At 45.1% G+C, this 18,319-nt stretch overlaps 1 protein-coding gene across 1 annotated transcript in view; it reads right to left on the bottom strand.

The window, feature by feature from the left end:
* The window catches only part of SPATS2 (spermatogenesis associated serine rich 2), a 149,742-nt gene extending 135,240 nt beyond the window's left edge, over positions 1 to 14,502 (bottom strand). The window contains exon 1 of the mRNA XM_073614025.1: positions 14,381 to 14,502. The gene's annotated coding sequence lies outside the window, so the exon portion shown is untranslated. The remainder of the gene's footprint in view (positions 1 to 14,380) is intronic.
* Positions 14,503 to 18,319: the final 3,817 nt, after the last annotated feature.

Genomic DNA, 18,319 nt, shown 5'->3' on the forward strand with positions numbered 1-18,319 from the left:
TATAAGTGTACCTGTAGTGGTGCTACAGTGATCAACATACATATAGTGATCTGGTACATGAAATAATGTACCTCACATCCGTGATAATGTAATTTAAACAAAACAGTTCCCATGGGATTTCTTTCATAACAAAAAAAAAAAAAAAAAAAAAATATAGAAAGATTTTTATCAGATGTAACAAACAGTAAAATTGTTACATCACACAACCTTTAGTGCTGGTTCACACAGGGGTGGCTTCAAAGTCACCCTGTACAGCGCGACTTGCAAAACTACTTCTGTATAGAAGTCAAAGCAGGCCGCTCTGAAGTCACCCCAAAGTAGCACAGGAACCTTTTTCTAAGTTGGAGCGACTTGAGTCTCTCCTATTAGAACGGTTCCATTCTACTGAATGGAGCGCGACTTGTCAGGGGGCTAGGTCGCCTGACAGGTCACCCCTGTGTGAACCGGGTCTTACAAAACACAAGCTGCTTTACTGTAGATGAGAATTATATTTATAAATCTTAACCACTTGCCTAATAGGCACTTTTACCCCCTTCCTGCCAAGGCCAATTTTCAGCTCTCAGCGCTGTTGCACTTTGAATGACAACTGCGCAGTTATGCAACACTGTAGCCAACAAAATTTTTATAAATTGTCACACAAATAGAGTTTTCTTTTGGTGGCATTTAATCACCACTGGGTTTTTTATTTTTTGCTAATAAAAAAAAAAAAAAAAAAAAAAAAAAACACATAGATTGTTATAAAATTTTGCAAACAGGTAATTTTTCTCTTTCATTGATGTATACTGATGAGGCAGCACTGGTAGGAGTGCCCTGATTATCAGTGTAGCTGTCCCTTTTAGAGATGGCAGTTATCAGCTCTCTTCTCCTGCTGGAAAGGAGTGCTGATAATTGGCATCTGTTTACCTTCATGATCAGCTGTGATTAGACACAGCTGATCATGTGGTAAAGAGCTGCTGATTGGATCTTTACCTCAATCAGTGATCAGCAGTGTGTGGAGGACACTACGATCACAGAGCATGCCACCCGCGCCCAGCAGAACTAAACAACCGAGTTGTAGACGTCAATTGGCTATAGCACAGTCAACAAGTGGATGTACAGCTTATATATATATATATATATATATATATATATATATATATATATATTTTTTTTAATAAGACAACATGCCTATACTTACCTGCTCTGTGCAATAGCTTTGCACAGAGCAACCCCGATCCTCTTCTTCTGGGGCCCCCCCGCCAGCGCTCCAGGCGTCCATTGACACAGACAGGAAGAAGAAGAACAAGAAGAAGAAGAAAGAAAGAAAGAAAGAAAGAAAATTTGACAGCGTCTGTTTACTGAACTTTTATCAAGTTTATCTTCCCGAAGAAAAATTTTCCCACTCTTCACAATTACGCCTTTACTTGTCATGAGTTTTCGGCAGCACCTATATTTGTGAGTAAGGATGAGCTCCGGCGTGTTCGCATTCTGCACGTGCCAAGGCCACCAAGAAGTCGGCTCGGCGCTGCGCTTATCACAGGCAGTGAGACATTTCCTGATCTCTGCAGCCGCACATCGGGAAAATGTCTCACTGCCTGTGATTAGCGCAGCGCCGTGCCAACTTCCTTGTGGGCACTGCACGTGGGCTGTGCGAACTTGCTGGAGCTCATCCTCATTTGTGAGCAACTATTCTCATGGATGAAGCACACGATGGGCAAAATTAGAACCAATATATCTGATGAGCACCTTGAGAATTCACCGAGAACTGTTACTACATCAATCGAACCAGATATTGATGCGTTAGGAAAACGGTGTCAAACATCGCAGTTTTAAGTTTCCCTCTTTTATTTTAAGCAAAAAAAAAAAATGGGGGGGGGAATGACGTTTTATTACTCAGATAATTATAACTGTATCAGTGATCTGCTTGACATTTCCTGCTCATTAGCGATCCTTATTGTTAGTGTCATTTATGTGTGGCTCAAGACAATTCCTCTTCTTTCAACGTGGCCCAGGAAGGTCACAAGGTTGGACACCCCTGCCATAGGTGATGTCATTTTCTCTTTCTAGAACCACTGGCTGAAGGAAGCAATTTGCTTGATTTGCATATCAACAGTCAGCGTTGATGGGGGAATCCCTCCAGCAGTGCTATTGTGTTCTGTCAGCGGAAAGCCTTTCCCTTAGGCAAAATATCTGACAGATTGGTTATACTGACGTCAATCAATCAATGGATCGGCTTCAGTATAACCAGCCTGCCCTGGGATGATTCAAACCTCAGCTCAGAGTCGATCCATCTATGGCCAGCTTTAATCAAAAATATTTGTGTTGGATTTTCACAAAGTACCCATTGGAGTATACAGATAGTAGCATCTATATAGAGGTTTCGGATGTGCTTTGTGTATGTGCAGGAGATCAGCTTAACAAATAGTTTTACAATTATTGAAATACTTCTAGATGGTAACAGCCAAGGGGTGTGTGTCCAAGGAGTTGTGGGTGGGGCCATTGACACCACAACAAGACAACCAAAGGATGGCAGTAAGTGATGCAATAATGGAAATTACAGGTAATCTCAGCCCCAAATCACATCAAAGTTGGGCACAGAAGAAGCATGTGTTGGCTGTAGGTTCCTTGTGGTACACAGCAGGCATCCCGATAAAAACAGGCTATTTAAAAAGCTAAACCCATCTCAATAGCTACTCAAATTTATAAAACAAATGCAATATTAAACTGAAGCCACAATAAAATTGACACATTTTGGAACTGCAACAAATGCAAATTCCACAATGACCAGGAAAATTATCCCATGATTAAAATTTGATATTTGCACATCCAAGTTTTTTAGGGTCCAAAGGGTACAAAAGTTCATGGGATGCAGCATGTGTATGGCTTCACCACCCCTTTACTTGTCACTGCAAATAGGGTAATAACTTGGGATTCCATTAATTTCAGCTAGTAGCCAATGCTGTGCCTATTTTCATATAACTCTTCCTTGATCACCTCAAAGTCCAGAAGCACATTTTCAAATGGAAGACTTAAGCTGATCTCAAAACTGAGAAACATGTACAGTACCTGCAAACACCTAATTTTTTCAGTTTCCCAGGAGTCTCCAACCCAAGATCTCAGTATGTTTATGGCAGGAAGTCTGACAATGACATGGCCCTTCACTGCAATTTTCAGTGTCTTTTTAACCAGTAAACAGGTTTCAGGGATATTAGCAGACATATAACACCTTGAACTTTACTGGACAGACTTTAACAATACGTTATCGAATAATGCTAAGGATATTAGAAATGCGTCCTGTTTCCCTCCTTTTATTCATCTGCCTTTATAACACAGCGACAGTGAGCAAACTAGGAGCCTAGTAGAAGGCTTTCTCCAGGACCAGTCTTCACTGCCAAGCCCTGATTGGTTAATAAATGTGCTGGGAGACAAGTCCTGCAGAAAGTCCCTGCTGAGCCACTAAAGGTGAAGTCTTCACTGTTATGGCATGGCAGTGTTTAGCAAGTACAGGGAAAGCAGAGATGTCAATCAGGCTTTACCACTTCCACTTGGTCCACAGTCAGTTTCCTGGCTAGGCCACCCATCAGCTAATTTAACACGGATCCCATTTCAATCTAAGGCTCTGTTCACATCTTGGCGTATGCGGGTGACATTTGCGGTAAAACAGCACAAATAGAATCGCAGGATGCCCTTGCTCAAAAGAAGCTCATATACCTCTTTTGGGCGACAGCCCCACCCCCCGTGATTCTGTTCGCATGATTTTACTGCGATTGTCGCCCAATGAATCACAGGAAAATCGTGCCACGATTGGGGTGCTATTAAAATTAACGGGGAACGCACGGGCGTCCCACGATTTATCGCTATTGCGAATTGTGGTAATTCAGAACGTGGAGATGTGAACAGAGCCCAAGTGCCAGCAGGTGAAAAAAAAAAAAATTATAAATAGCATGTTTCTAACTGTAGCAATAGAAAAATCAACAGAAAGTTTGGGATCTTTAGGAGTAATAAGAGCTGCCTACTGAAAATTTGCCCATAAACAGTGTTTTATGTGTAAGACACTTTTACTTTGGGAATGTGTTAAAAGCGAGGTGGATATAAATCAATGAGAAAAAAAAAAAAAAAAGCTATCTAAAGATAGTGTTCCATTTAATTAATTTACATTAAGAATTTAGTTTATTCAACATGAAATGGAGCTTGGTTATGTAGCATGAGGCTGTATATTCTGCAATAATTAAATTTTTGGTAAACTCATTCAATGAATCCAAGCTCTGCAAGCTGGGATAACATGCACTGCATTGATGTATTCACATAATTTCACAGTAACCATGAGATAAACCAAAAAGTTTTCCTTTCCTTTATCCGTTTTGCAAATCTATGTACACTAAAAACTGTATGGATTGAATTGGTTCTGATATCGCCGTTTTATTAATCTGACAGCTTAGTCAGATTAGGAAACCTTCATTTTGTTTGCAAATATTAAAGATGCTAACTACCAGCAAGAATACGTCCTTACATTTAAAGAACACCTGTCATTCCAGATCAATCATGGCAGCGCCTGTTAGCGGGCATCCACTCACCTGCTGCCACCACGTCCCTCACCTTGTTGTGTCACTGCCGCATCACCAGCCGTCCCATTAAAGTGAATGGGACTTCGGTGAGTCAACAGGTCAGAGGAGCCGCTGCGGGACAGAGATGACAGTTGCTCTTTAAAAATTATTATTTAAATTAAGCCTTTTTACTGGTGCCTTAAATTGTGATTTAAATCGATTTAAATTAAATCCAGCCTGGTTAAGAGAGCAGCACAAGAAAGGCACATCACTTATAAACGCACTTTTTACATTCAGTATTGCTCTGGAATCAGATACAGTATAAACAGCAAAAACGTCAAGAAAATCCGGTCTACCCTTCGGTACTTTCACACTGGGGCAGGGGCCCGTTAGCGGTAAAGCGATGCTAGTTTTAGCAGTGCATTTCAGCCGCTAGCAGGGCGCTTTTAACCCCTGCTTGTGGCTGAAAGAGTTAAAAGCACCCATGTATTGTGGCGCTGCCGAAGTGTTTCGCAGGCACTTCGGCAGCACTGCCCATTCAATTCAATGGGTAGGGCATTTTGGGAGCGGTGTATACACTGCTCCCAAACCGCCCCAAAGATGCTGCTTGCGGGACTTTTTCCCATTCTCACTCTTTCCCATCCCGCAAGCGCAGCGCCCCAGTGTGAAAGCACTCAGGCTTTCACACTGGGGAGGCATGAGAGGAGATTTACAGGCTATATTAGCGCTAAAACGCCTGAAAAGCTCCTTAGTGTGAAAGAGGTCTTACTAAACCAAATGTGCTTTATGATCACATACAGACTACGGCATATATTATGTTCTTCTTCTTCTTCTTCCCAAAATGCTTTAACGTCACTGTATTATCTAGACCGCTCATTAAAAGCGAGAAGATTCTAAACCTTACATTCCTACATATTTACAGCATCAACAGAAATATTAGTATGAGGCTGTCTGTCTTTATAAGGCGGCAGAAACCAAATTTCTACTTGCATCCGAGAACCGAAAATAGCCTAATCTGTAAAACTGACTGATGGGTTATCCCATGTCGGGAAATATTTACTTATATTTCCAATGTCCAGCAGACAGCTATGACATCACTCTGTGGAAATAAAAAGCAATCTGTCTACGTGAAGGGGAAGCAAGAGAGTTTACAGCTGATGGTAAAGTTCCTCAGCCAACCCAATAAACCCTGCTTTCAGACCACGACAGCATGTGGGGGTCCTTCCCCTCTACAGCCGCTATCAGATTTGGAATCGGGGCAGCTGTGTATGGCTCCATCTTGCACAGCAGCATCATTTAGTCACAGATCTCTGTGAATGAATAAACTACAGGTCCAACCTGCCACCATGGCACAGGTGAGACAGATTTCTCAATAAAACACAAAAGTATAGTGATCCCAGCACTTGTAGTTCATTGACACTTTCTCCAGTTCTCAGAATCTGCAACTCTGAGCCCCCTCACTGGATTCCACTAGCCAAACATATACAATTCAAATTACTAACCACAATGTACAAAAGCATCCACAACACAGCCCCCCAACCAAGGCAGAGGACGAAGAAACTTGAAGAAGTGCAGTCTGAATAGACAAAATCTCTGCTCGTCTATCTAAAATGTTGCCTCCCCAACACAAATTTCCAGCTGCTGTTAGAGAATTTGTCAGAAGTGACTCTGCTGATGACAGGGGAACTGAGCAGCAGAAAGACACAGCACTTCGAGCTATTTTCATGAAGGTCCTAATTTCCTGTTAGGCAGGAATTCCACATTGAGGGCCGGTTCACACCACAAAAAACACACTCCAGATTCATTCAGTGCGTTTCTGCATGCGCGTTTTTGATGCGTTTCCGGATGCATTCCAGGTGCTTTTTTTCCTTATTTTTTCCTGTTTTTTTCCCCACTACACTGGGGTCCAGTGCATTTTGGATGCGTTTCAGCACAGGAAAAATTCAGCATGTTCTACTTTTTTTTTTCTGGAACTGACCACACTGGTGTGAACTATGCCATTGGAAACCATATATTCTACTTTCCATGCGGTTTTGATGCATAACAAAAACACACTGGACTGCATGTGGTATGAACTGGCCCTGAGTGACTTTCACATTTTTGAATGCTTTCAATTTTTTTTTTTTAACCACTTCAATACCAGGCACTTACCCCCCTTCCTGCCCAAGCTAATTTAGGGCTTTCAGCGCTGTCACATTTTAAATGACAATTGCGCTGTCATGCTACACTGTACCCAAACAAAACTTTTACAATTTTCTTCCCACAAATAGAGCTCTCTTTTGGTGGTATTTGATCACCTCTGCAGTTTTTATTTTTTGCTAAACAAATAAAAAAAGACCAAAAATTTTGAAAAAAAAATAAAAATAAAAAAAAATAAAGTTTGCTTGTTATAACATTTTGTAAAAAATACGGTTTTCTCCTTCACTGATGGGCACTGATAAGCTGCACTGACGGGCACTAATACGGCAGCACCAAAGAGATGGCACTGATGAGGTGGCACCGATGGGCATTGATGGCATCGGCAGCCAATATTAATGGGTACTGATTGGCAGCTGCCTGGGCACTGATTGGCATATCCCTGGTGGTCTAGGGTGGCATACCTGTTGAGGTTCCTCAGGGCATCCCTGGTGGTCCTGGGCAGGCATCCACACTGATAAACAATCAGCACAGACCCCCCTGTCAAGAGAGAGACGCCGATCGGCTCTTCTCTACTTGCGTCCTTCAGACGCAAGTGAGGAAAAGCCGATAAAAAAATAAATTAAAAAAAAAAAAAAAAAACACAACCTGCCTGCTTCTTTAGAATGTACACTAAGCTGCACAAGCACAGCTCAGTTTACATTTTGCCACAGATTCTGTGTGCTGGGATGACTGAACTCCTGTACATGCCAATGAGAATGGTCGCAGCCTGTCATCCAAAAGAAGCCAGGTGGAAGATGCTGACAAGGGACTCCAGACTGGAGAGGTAAGTATTGGGGACTTTATTCGGAACGCAATAAAAAGGCCAACTCCACCTTTTACACCCATATTTAGGGTTCATACTGAATAAAGAGAAATCAATACATTTATGACTAGCCTAAATCTACTCCTGTTTTATGACTTGTAATAATCTGTTCACGTAGCCAAGTTAAATGCCAAGTTTACGATTTTCAAAAATAAAATGCATATACCGTATATTTGCAAAAAAAACGTACATGTATTAATTTTTGCAAATGGGCCTACAAAGCACTGCAACTGACATCAGTGGATTGTGGGTGCAATGCCAGGCTCCTGCAGTTCTGTGTCAGTGAGCACTCAACAATGGCTGGGAATTCTGGGTGCAGTGACATCACCTATTGGTTTTCCCATAGCCCAGCGCAGTGTTAATTTGGTTACAAAAATATTTGTCACAGTTTTCATCAGCTGCATGATTTCAGTGATGAAAACTAAGCAAAAATAAAATTCAGTATGACTAAAATACAACTAAAACTACAGTGGCATTTTAGTCAAAAGACTATGACTAAAACTAAATCGAAATTTGAGGTCAAAATTAACACTGGTCCTGCGGTTGTCAGCATTGTAGGAGATACGGAGGGATAATTTAAAAAGCAAAAGCACCATGCTGCTAATTTCACATTAAAGGGACAGAAGCAGCAATTTTTTTTTCTTTTTTTTTTTGGGGGGGTTAACAAGTGCTTTAAATAGCTTCCTCCCAATGCTAGAGTCACCGTTTAAGGTGACTAGTTCCAAAATCCCATATCAGAGGACTATATGATATAACAATCTCAAAATAAATTATATCAGAAATTCCTAAATAAATAACTAACTAGACCATTGCAGCGCTGAGGTCCTCGGTTCAATGCAAGTCAGAAGTTTGCACGTCTTTCCTGTGTCTGCGTTTCCTCCAGGTACTCCAAAAGGAAATTTAAATGGCTCCTGCCTAAACTGGAGCTAGTATGAGTATGTATGCATGTGAAATAGGGACCTTAGAGGACTAGGACTGGTGTGAACACAGTATGGAATTGTGCTATGTAAATTTCCCTATTTGAAAACCTGTAATGAATAGTTGAGGAAAAAAGAAAAAAAAAAAAAAAAAAAAAAAAAAAAAAAAAACAGCTTTTGCTACAATATATTTACCTTCAATCTCCCACTGTACTTTTATTTCTGCCACTAGATGTTTAGAGTCTGATGGCCAGCCTCATCCAACCTACTTCCTCTGAGTCCAGGTCGTCCATGACACACCCCCCCCCCCCCCCCGTGACTGGATAGCGAACAGAGAAGCAGTACACCGATAACCTCATCTCTTTGCGCTCGCTCTTCCTATCTGTATGCTTTTTGTCTACAGACCTGCATTGGATTTGTGTATTTTAAAAGGTTCCCAGAATTCACCCTGAAAGCAGAGTTCCGGCCGAAAGAAGACTTTTAAAGATAAAAATACCCCTAGAATACTCATGCAATGTAACAAAGGTAAGCTGTAAACTATGCCCAGGTTTTCTATTTGTGCAGCATCGTTTTCTGACTCTGTGAAGCTCCTGCACAGCGTGGCCATCTCCAGCGTGGGCATCTGAAGCCAGTGTCGTCCTTCCTGGATTCTGTGCAGCATGCACAGTGGCGGTGCAACTGTGGTCAGCTTGGCATGGCTGTGATATGCCAAGCTGACCATGATTTTCCATAGACGCCAATGTTAAATGTTACTGGAGCCGTGAAATGCCAAGCTGGCCAAGAATTTCCAGACGCCATGCCAACCTGACCAAGATCTCCCAGGAGCCAATGCAAAACCGGAATTGACGTCTACGGCCGCAAACCCCCCTAGAGGAGGAAGTGAAATTAGATATAGGCATAAGTCAGGTAAGTGAACAGAAAAAAAAAATAAATTGCCAATTCATTTTAAGGATGCACATTAGTGCTGCATGGTTAGGAGTGAAAAATGTGGGTGGAACTCCGCTTTAAGAAGCCATGGTAAGAGTAGAATCTTCTGTTTCAAAAACACTAGGAGCATTTCCAGGGACACTAAAACAAGTGTGTACTTTGAAAACCGGAGACACTTGGCAAATATGCATTTATAGCAGAATCCAGAAGAATAAATCACCCAGAAAACTCTACAGTGCTTCCTGCAAAGGAAAAGACTCATTTTATGCAACTCAGGCACCTCTCACATCCAGGTCTACATAGCAGACACACATCACAATCATCTACTGAATATTATGCGACATGCCATAGTCTTGCCCCTCAGCAATCTTCAAGCCAATCTACTTCAACAAGAAAGCAGGTTGCTCCAAAAGCTCTTTCCAGTTTTGCTTTCCTCTCATGTACTACAGGCATGAAAAAAAAAAAAAATGTCGCTGTGCCAGTGTTCTTAGAGTTAGCAATGCACAATACAGTATAGGATGACAACAATCATACCCAAAATAAAAATTATCTGGCAAAACTTCTGATGCAAATACAAGTGCATCAGTTACCTTTTCCAAAAGCAACCCGCTGAGGGTACCAATGCACATCACCACGGCTACAACAAGCCCTTTCATATTTAGCCATTTAACAAAAAGGCATACTCTTGCTAGTACTCAAGAAAAAGCCAGTCCATGGCCTTCTTCCACAGGGTGACAACACTATTTGGACAACAGTGAATCACTGCAGCGTTGTCACCCTGTAGAGCTGTGTAGCTATACAAACATTGAGGACGGATAGTCACTAATAACCCTCTTCAGCATCAATCACAGTCCACAGCTTCCAATGGAGCGCTCTGTGCCTGAAGGAATGGACATGTATAACCTTGCAATGTATGTGAAGAAGGCAAGCTTACAACCTAGGGCGGCTTAGAGAGGAAGCTGCAGGGACCCGGTTGGACAGACAGAGGTAGCCAACTGGAGCACATAATAATCCACAACCCCTGTACCCCCTAGACCTATACCAGAAATAAACCCTCCTATCCTTTACAGACAAGGAAGCATTCATCTTAGCCACCGTTTGATCTGCAGTTGCCATGGTGCTGCACTTGTAATCAGCTATGACACCAACCATTTGATGGTTTGACAGTTTGGTTGCGAGTTTACTTAAAGGATTACTAATCCCACAACAGTAAAATCTGTCTCTATATGCAGAATAGCATGCTTGTTTTACTCACTGTGGAACTTAAGGGGATGTCAGGAGAACACAGTGGGTGGCATGTCACATCTTGATTGATGGATGATCCGCCTCCCATAATAGCATGAGGACACAGGCTGTAGTGGAAATCTCCTCCTACCTGAACACTCAGCACTTGAGCATACCCTGCAGTTTATCATGTGACCATGGTACACAGATCAGCCAAAAAAAAAAAAAAAAAAAAAGAAAAAAAAAAAGGTATATACTGGCAGTATTTTAATGTAAAAAGAAGATTTATAAGCTGTGGGCACCGCAGGGGGGTGGATGAATTATTTTCATATTACTGGGTTTAGTAACACTTTAAAGCGGAACTTTACCCATAGCAACTTGATAAAAAATAATGGTTCTTTAGCAAGGAACATACCGTCCACATTAATAACTATGCTACCAAAATTAATGTGTGCTGTAAATTGCCTCCAGGATTGCTCCTGTTTCTTCTTGCTGGAGGCTGCCAGCCTCTGAACAGCAGTCAATCATAAAGCAGAACTAAAAGGGGTTGTAAACCCTCATTTTTTTTCACCTTCATGCATCCTATGCATTAACCTATGCATTCAGGTGAAAAAAAAACCAAAAAAAAAAAAAAACCCACACCTGGCAGTAACCCCCCCCCCCCCCCCCTCGTTTTACTTACATGAGCCCCTTCATCTCCTTGGCGGGGATGCGCTGTCCCTCTCTCCACAGGGTCCCGGCCCTTGATTGGATAGATTGATAGCAGCGCAGCCATTGGCTCCCGCTGCGGTCAATCAAATCCAACGATGTGGGCGCCGGGGGGGGCAGGGCCAAGTCCAGCATTCATGTCTGTGGACACAAATGCTGGACTCGGGAGCGCGCCTGCAAGGTAACCCCCCAGAAGAGCACTTCTCCTAGGGGGTTATCTAATGCGGGGAGGAGCCGCGAGAGCCGCCAGGGGACCCCAGAAGACGATGTTCGGGGGCCATTCTGTGCAAAACGAGCTGCACAGTGGAGGTAAGTATGACATGTTTGTTATTTTAAAAAAAATAAAAACCGATCCTTTACAATCACTTAAATGAATCATTTTAACCGTTTTTAAAAAACTGTTAATGTTCCCAGCATGCCGGTAATACTATCACATTTGCTTGTGTGCTCAACCAAACCATCAAATGGCTGGTGTCATAGCTGTTGCAGATCAAACAGAAGCAGCTTCCTTGGCTGTAAAGCATAGGACGGTTTAATTCTGCTTTAAGGCTGACAGCAGATCGGCCTCTACAAACTTGGGAGTGCCTTAAAAAGGGAGAGCAACTGAGCATGTACAGAGCAGGGTAAAACAGTGTATTACTGGATTTTAAACAGTATAGACACTTATGTTTAATGTTTTACACAGCTATACCTGAAAGAAGGGGCCAGCCTGGAGTGATCTAGCAGGACTTCATTTTCTGATTAAAGTTCAACTAGGAAATGTATCATTCATGGCATGCTTTGAATGTAATGCTGGCTAAACATACAATTTTCCTTTAGGATTTACCAAAACTATATAATATGAGGTCAAACCTCGCCCCGGTTAGATTGTATGTCATCAGGTAGGCACTTGCACTACATAGTTGAAGGCAAATCTACAGCAAATTGAACAATAAAAATAGTATAAGGTGTAGCCAGCTTTACAGTTTTGGGAAACAAATTAGGCCATGTTCACACCTGTGCCATGTAAAATGTTCCCAGCATGTCAAAAGTGCAAGTAAAATAGCCCCCCATAAACTGTGTGTAAACCCTCGCCTTGTAAAACAAGCCTATTTTATTAAAATAGAAAAGAAAGGCAAAACACTTGTATATAGATAAAAAAAAAAAAAAAAAAAACACCACCACACACAACATTATAAAATACCTTTTTTTTTTTTTTTTTTTTTTTTTTTTTTTTTAGAACTGATCACATTCCCTCTGTTCTCAGCTGTATAAAGTCCCTTTTATACCTGCCTGTCCGTTTTTCAGGTGGATCCGAGCGGGCCACCTATTGACTTCTACAGGCAGGCAGATCTCTGCTGACATCTGTCCGCTGACACCCGCCTCCAATCCAATCCACCAAGATCCACTCAAAACAGACTGTTGGCCATACACCATCCATCCAGCTGATCGGATAAAAATGGACAGGCTGTCTCTTTTCATCCGATCTTTCCATAGAGAACAGTGGGGCTCTGACAGGTCTGTCCCTGCACAGTGAGCGGAGATGGACCTGTCATCTGCCTGCTCAGGGGGACTAAACAGAGTGATCCCAAGCTGAGCTAGCGAAGTCTGTCCAATGGATCCACTCTGTGTGAACCCAACCTGAGAGCTAGGGGAGGATAAGCAACAATACTGTACAGTGATCTTATCTTCCCATTTAAAGACTGTGAGGGGGGTGAAGAGAGAAGTCAGCAGAAGTCTAATCATTGGAAAACAGGCTGAGCTCTCAGTAAAGAAAACTGACCAGGCTGTGCTCTCCTGCTTGGTGTGGTCAGTTTTTAATAGGAAAGCAGAGGGGACTAGCAGGAACACCAGGGATTTCACATAAAGGAAGCAATACAAAGAACAGGATACATTCTCATACAAGTACATGGTATATCAGGAACAAAGTGTTGAGGTAACTTATTCTTTAAATCAAATAGATATTCACATCTATGAACAGTGTTTTTTTTTGTATAATGCACTGCTCTCTTAAAAAAGTCCTGCTTGCTGCATTTCCAGTATTGTGTGTGAAAACTGCAACAAAAACACACCTTATATTATTGTCAATGGAAATGCACCTTCCATTATCATTAATGGAAAGGTACCCTCCGTCACGATCAATGGAAATCCATCAAAAACTCACTGCATGATTTTATTTATTAAGCGCATTATCTGAGTCACGTCCATTCTTCCCAGGTGACCAGGGAGGACAACACGCGTAAAACACATTCTGCGGTGTATTGTATTTTAAAACACAAGTTTTCAAAAATGCGTATCACATTTTACAACGTACAGATGTGAACATGCATTTAAGACATTAGGTTTACTTCTGATTTAACCCTTGCAGTGCAGGGAAGGAGGGGCACAGCAGGGATATTTTTTTTCCAGCCTGAAGTATAGCATTAAAGTGATAAAGACTTTTTTCCCCCCTTTATAATAAACATGTCATACCTGCTCTGTGCAATAGTTTTGCACAGAGCAGCCCCTGATCTTCTACTGGGTCCCCCGCTGGCGCTGCCTACTGTCCATTCACGCATGGAGCATGGCTCGGCCACACCCCCACTCCTTTCTCATTGGCTGTGACAGTACGGCTACCACTGCTGTCTCAGCCAATGAGGAGGGAGAGATGAGGCTCTCACGTACATTGCTGGATCATGATGGGGCTCAGGTAAGTATTGGGGGGGGGGGGGGGTGCATAGAATGGGTGAAGGTACCACCCTATGTATGACAGGGACATATAAAGATATTTTTGCTGATCCAAGGCCCAGTCACCCCTCATATGAAGAGTAACCCAACATACATAGCAGAGGATAAGACGAACCCTCTGGGCATTTGTAGGGTGCATCCCTGTGTGAGAAGCCAGTGAGTGAAGCTGAGCCCTGCAGCATCCTCCAGGCCCCCTGTACAGCACAATGGCCGGGCACCTTCCATACACAGCCCTGGGATGAGGGAGGCCGTGCCCACCGAGCGGCTGAGGGGCGGCCCTGCTGGCATTGCACTGGAATACCGTGATTAATGGGTGAGGACGGAGCGAGCTGGAAGATGCTGAATTGCAGGTATCCCCCGTGCAGCTTTATTACCCTTCCAGCGCCCGAACACGTCCCCTTCCTGAGGCGCCTGCGTGAACCGAGCTGCTCCGAACCGACCTCCCGTGTCTCCGGTGCCGTGTCCTCTCGAGCGGCAGAAGGTGGAGTTACGCTTCAGCCCGGGGCGGACGCAACGGCTCCGACCAACAGAAGAGCCGCATTCCAATGCGCGCACTGAGGGGGGGGCGTGGTCCCTCACGAGAACAAAAAAAAAAAGCCAGGTCGCCAGCCGGCTATGAAAGGAGGGATCGGATTGGTCGGCGCGTACGGAAATTACCGAAGACTTCCGAGGAGCGACGGAGCGAGCCGAAGTCTGCTACTGGACCGTCCGATGTTGGGAGGAAACGAAACAAGGGGATTGGATCGTTTCCTTTATATGAATGGAAACATGAGCTCATCGTGGGGAGGATTACATTCATCGCAGAGCCACGTCAAATAATAACAGTGTGCTCTGAAGTACAAATATTTCAGATGAAAAGCTACAAAAAAAAAAAAAAAAAAACTCTTAAAGGGGGTCTATCCACATAAACCTTCCCATATGTGTTCATAACACCTCACTATCCCCTGTGTAGGGCCCCTATGTGTTCATAACGCCTCACTATCCCCTGTGTAGGGCCCCTATGTGTTCATAACGCCTCACTATCCCCTGTGTAGGGCCCCTATGTGTTCATAACACCTCACTATCCCCTGTGTAGGGCCCCTATGTGTTCATAACGCCTCACTATCCCCTGTGTAGGGCCCCTATGTGTTCATAGCGCCTCACTATCCCCTGTGTAGGGCCCCTATGTGTTCATAGCGCCTCACTATCCCCTGTGTAGGGCCCCTATGTGTTCATAGCGCCTCACTATCCCCTGTGTAGGGCCCCTATGTGTTCATAACGCCTCGCTATCCCCTGTGTAGGGCCCCTATGTGTTCATAGCGCCTCGCTATCCCCTGTGTAGGGCCCCTATGTGTTCATAACGCCTCGCTATCCCCTGTGTAGGGCCCCTATGTGTTCATAGCGCCTCACTATCCCCTGTGTAGGGCCCCTATGTGTTCATAACGCCTCGCTATCCCCTGTGTAGGGCCCCTATGTGTTCATAACGCCTCGCTATCCCCTGTGTAGGGCCCCTATGTGTTCATAGCGCCTCGCTATCCCCTGTGTAGGGCCCCTATGTGTTCATAGCGCCTCGCTATCCCCTGTGTAGGGCCCCTATGTGTTCATAGCGCCTCGCTATCCCCTGTGTAGGGCCCCTATGTGTTCATAGCGCCTCGCTATCCCCTGTGTAGGGCCCCTATGTGTTCATAACGCCTCCCTATCCCCTGTGTAGGGCCCCTATGTGTTCATAACGCCTCACTATCCCCTGTGTAGGGCCCCTATGTGTTCATAACGCCTCGCTATCCCCTGTGTAGGGCCCCTATGTGTTCATAACGCCTCGCTATCCCCTGTGTAGGGCCCCTATGTGTTCATAACGCCTCCCTATCCCCTGTGTAGGGCCCCTATGTGTTCATAACACCTCACTATCCCCTGTGTAGGGCCCCTATGTGTTCATAACGCCTCCCTATCCCCTGTGTAGGGCCCCTATGTGTTCATAACGCCTCACTATCCCCTGTGTAGGGCCCCTATGTGTTCATAGCGCCTCACTATCCCCTGTGTAGGGCCCCTATGTGTTCATAACACCTCACTATCCCCTGTGTAGGGCCCCTATGTGTTCATAACACCTCACTATCCCCTGTGTAGGGCCCCTATGTGTTCATAACACCTCACTATCCCCTGTGTAGGGCCCCTATGTGTTCATAACACCTCACTATCCCCTGTGTAGGGCCCCTATGTGTTCATAGCGCCTCACTATCCCCTGTGTAGGGCCCCTATGTGTTCATAACGCCTCACTATCCCCTGTGTAGGGCCCCTATGTGTTCATAATACCTCACTATCCCCTGTGTAGGGCCCCTATGTGTTCATAACACCTCACTATCCCCTGTGTAGGGCCCCTATGTGTTCATAACGCCTCACTATCCCCTGTGTAGGGCCCCTATGTGTTCATAGCGCCTCACTATCCCCTGTGTAGGGCCCCTATGTGTTCATAGCGCCTCACTATCCCCTGTGTAGGGCCCCTATGTGTTCATAGCGCCTCACTATCCCCTGTGTAGGGCCCCTATGTGTTCATAACGCCTCGCTATCCCCTGTGTAGGGCCCCTATGTGTTCATAGCGCCTCGCTATCCCCTGTGTAGGGCCCCTATGTGTTCATAACGCCTCGCTATCCCCTGTGTAGGGCCCCTATGTGTTCATAGCGCCTCACTATCCCCTGTGTAGGGCCCCTATGTGTTCATAACGCCTCGCTATCCCCTGTGTAGGGCCCCTATGTGTTCATAACGCCTCGCTATCCCCTGTGTAGGGCCCCTATGTGTTCATAGCGCCTCGCTATCCCCTGTGTAGGGCCCCTATGTGTTCATAGCGCCTCGCTATCCCCTGTGTAGGGCCCCTATGTGTTCATAGCGCCTCGCTATCCCCTGTGTAGGGCCCCTATGTGTTCATAGCGCCTCGCTATCCCCTGTGTAGGGCCCCTATGTGTTCATAACGCCTCCCTATCCCCTGTGTAGGGCCCCTATGTGTTCATAACGCCTCACTATCCCCTGTGTAGGGCCCCTATGTGTTCATAACGCCTCGCTATCCCCTGTGTAGGGCCCCTATGTGTTCATAACGCCTCGCTATCCCCTGTGTAGGGCCCCTATGTGTTCATAACGCCTCCCTATCCCCTGTGTAGGGCCCCTATGTGTTCATAACACCTCACTATCCCCTGTGTAGGGCCCCTATGTGTTCATAACGCCTCCCTATCCCCTGTGTAGGGCCCCTATGTGTTCATAACGCCTCACTATCCCCTGTGTAGGGCCCCTATGTGTTCATAGCGCCTCACTATCCCCTGTGTAGGGCCCCTATGTGTTCATAACACCTCACTATCCCCTGTGTAGGGCCCCTATGTGTTCATAGCGCCTCACTATCCCCTGTGTAGGGCCCCTATGTGTTCATAACGCCTCACTATCCCCTGTGTAGGGCCCCTATGTGTTCATAACGCCTCGCTATCCCCTGTGTAGGGCCCCTATGTGTTCATAGCGCCTCGCTATCCCCTGTGTAGGGCCCCTATGTGTTCATAACGCCTCGCTATCCCCTGTGTAGGGCCCCTATGTGTTCATAACGCCTCGCTATCCCCTGTGTAGGGCCCCTATGTGTTCATAACGCCTCGCTATCCCCTGTGTAGGGCCCCTATGTGTTCATAGCGCCTCACTATCCCCTGTGTAGGGCCCCTATGTGTTCATAACGCCTCGCTATCCCCTGTGTAGGGCCCCTATGTGTTCATAGCGCCTCACTATCCCCTGTGTAGGGCCCCTATGTGTTCATAACGCCTCGCTATCCCCTGTGTAGGGCCCCTATGTGTTCATAACGCCTCCCTATCCCCTGTGTAGGGCCCCTATGTGTTCATAACGCCTCGCTATCCCCTGTGTAGGGCCCCTTTGTGTTCATAACGCCTCGCTATCCCCTGTGTAGGGCCCCTATGTGTTCATAACGCCTCACTATCCCCTGTGTAGGGCCCCTATGTGTTCATAACGCCTCACTATCCCCTGTGTAGGGCCCCTATGTGTTCATAACGCCTCACTATCCCCTGTGTAGGGCCCCTATGTGCTCATAACGCCTCACTATCCCCTGTGTAGGGCCCCTATGTGTTCATAACGCCTCCCTATCCCCTGTGTAGGGCCCCTATGTGTTCATAATGCCTCGCTATCCCCTGTGTAGGGCCCCTATGTGTTCATAACACCTCACTATCCCCTGTGTAGGGCCCCTATGTGTTCATAACGCCTCACTATCCCCTGTGTAGGGCCCCTATGTGTTCATAACGCCTCCCTATCCCCTGTGTAGGGCCCCTATGTGTTCATAATGCCTCGCTATCCCCTGTGTA

Source organism: Aquarana catesbeiana, linkage group LG02 (assembly GCF_042186555.1).
Source record: "Aquarana catesbeiana isolate 2022-GZ linkage group LG02, ASM4218655v1, whole genome shotgun sequence".
Classification (NCBI taxonomy): Eukaryota; Metazoa; Chordata; class Amphibia; order Anura; family Ranidae; genus Aquarana; species Aquarana catesbeiana.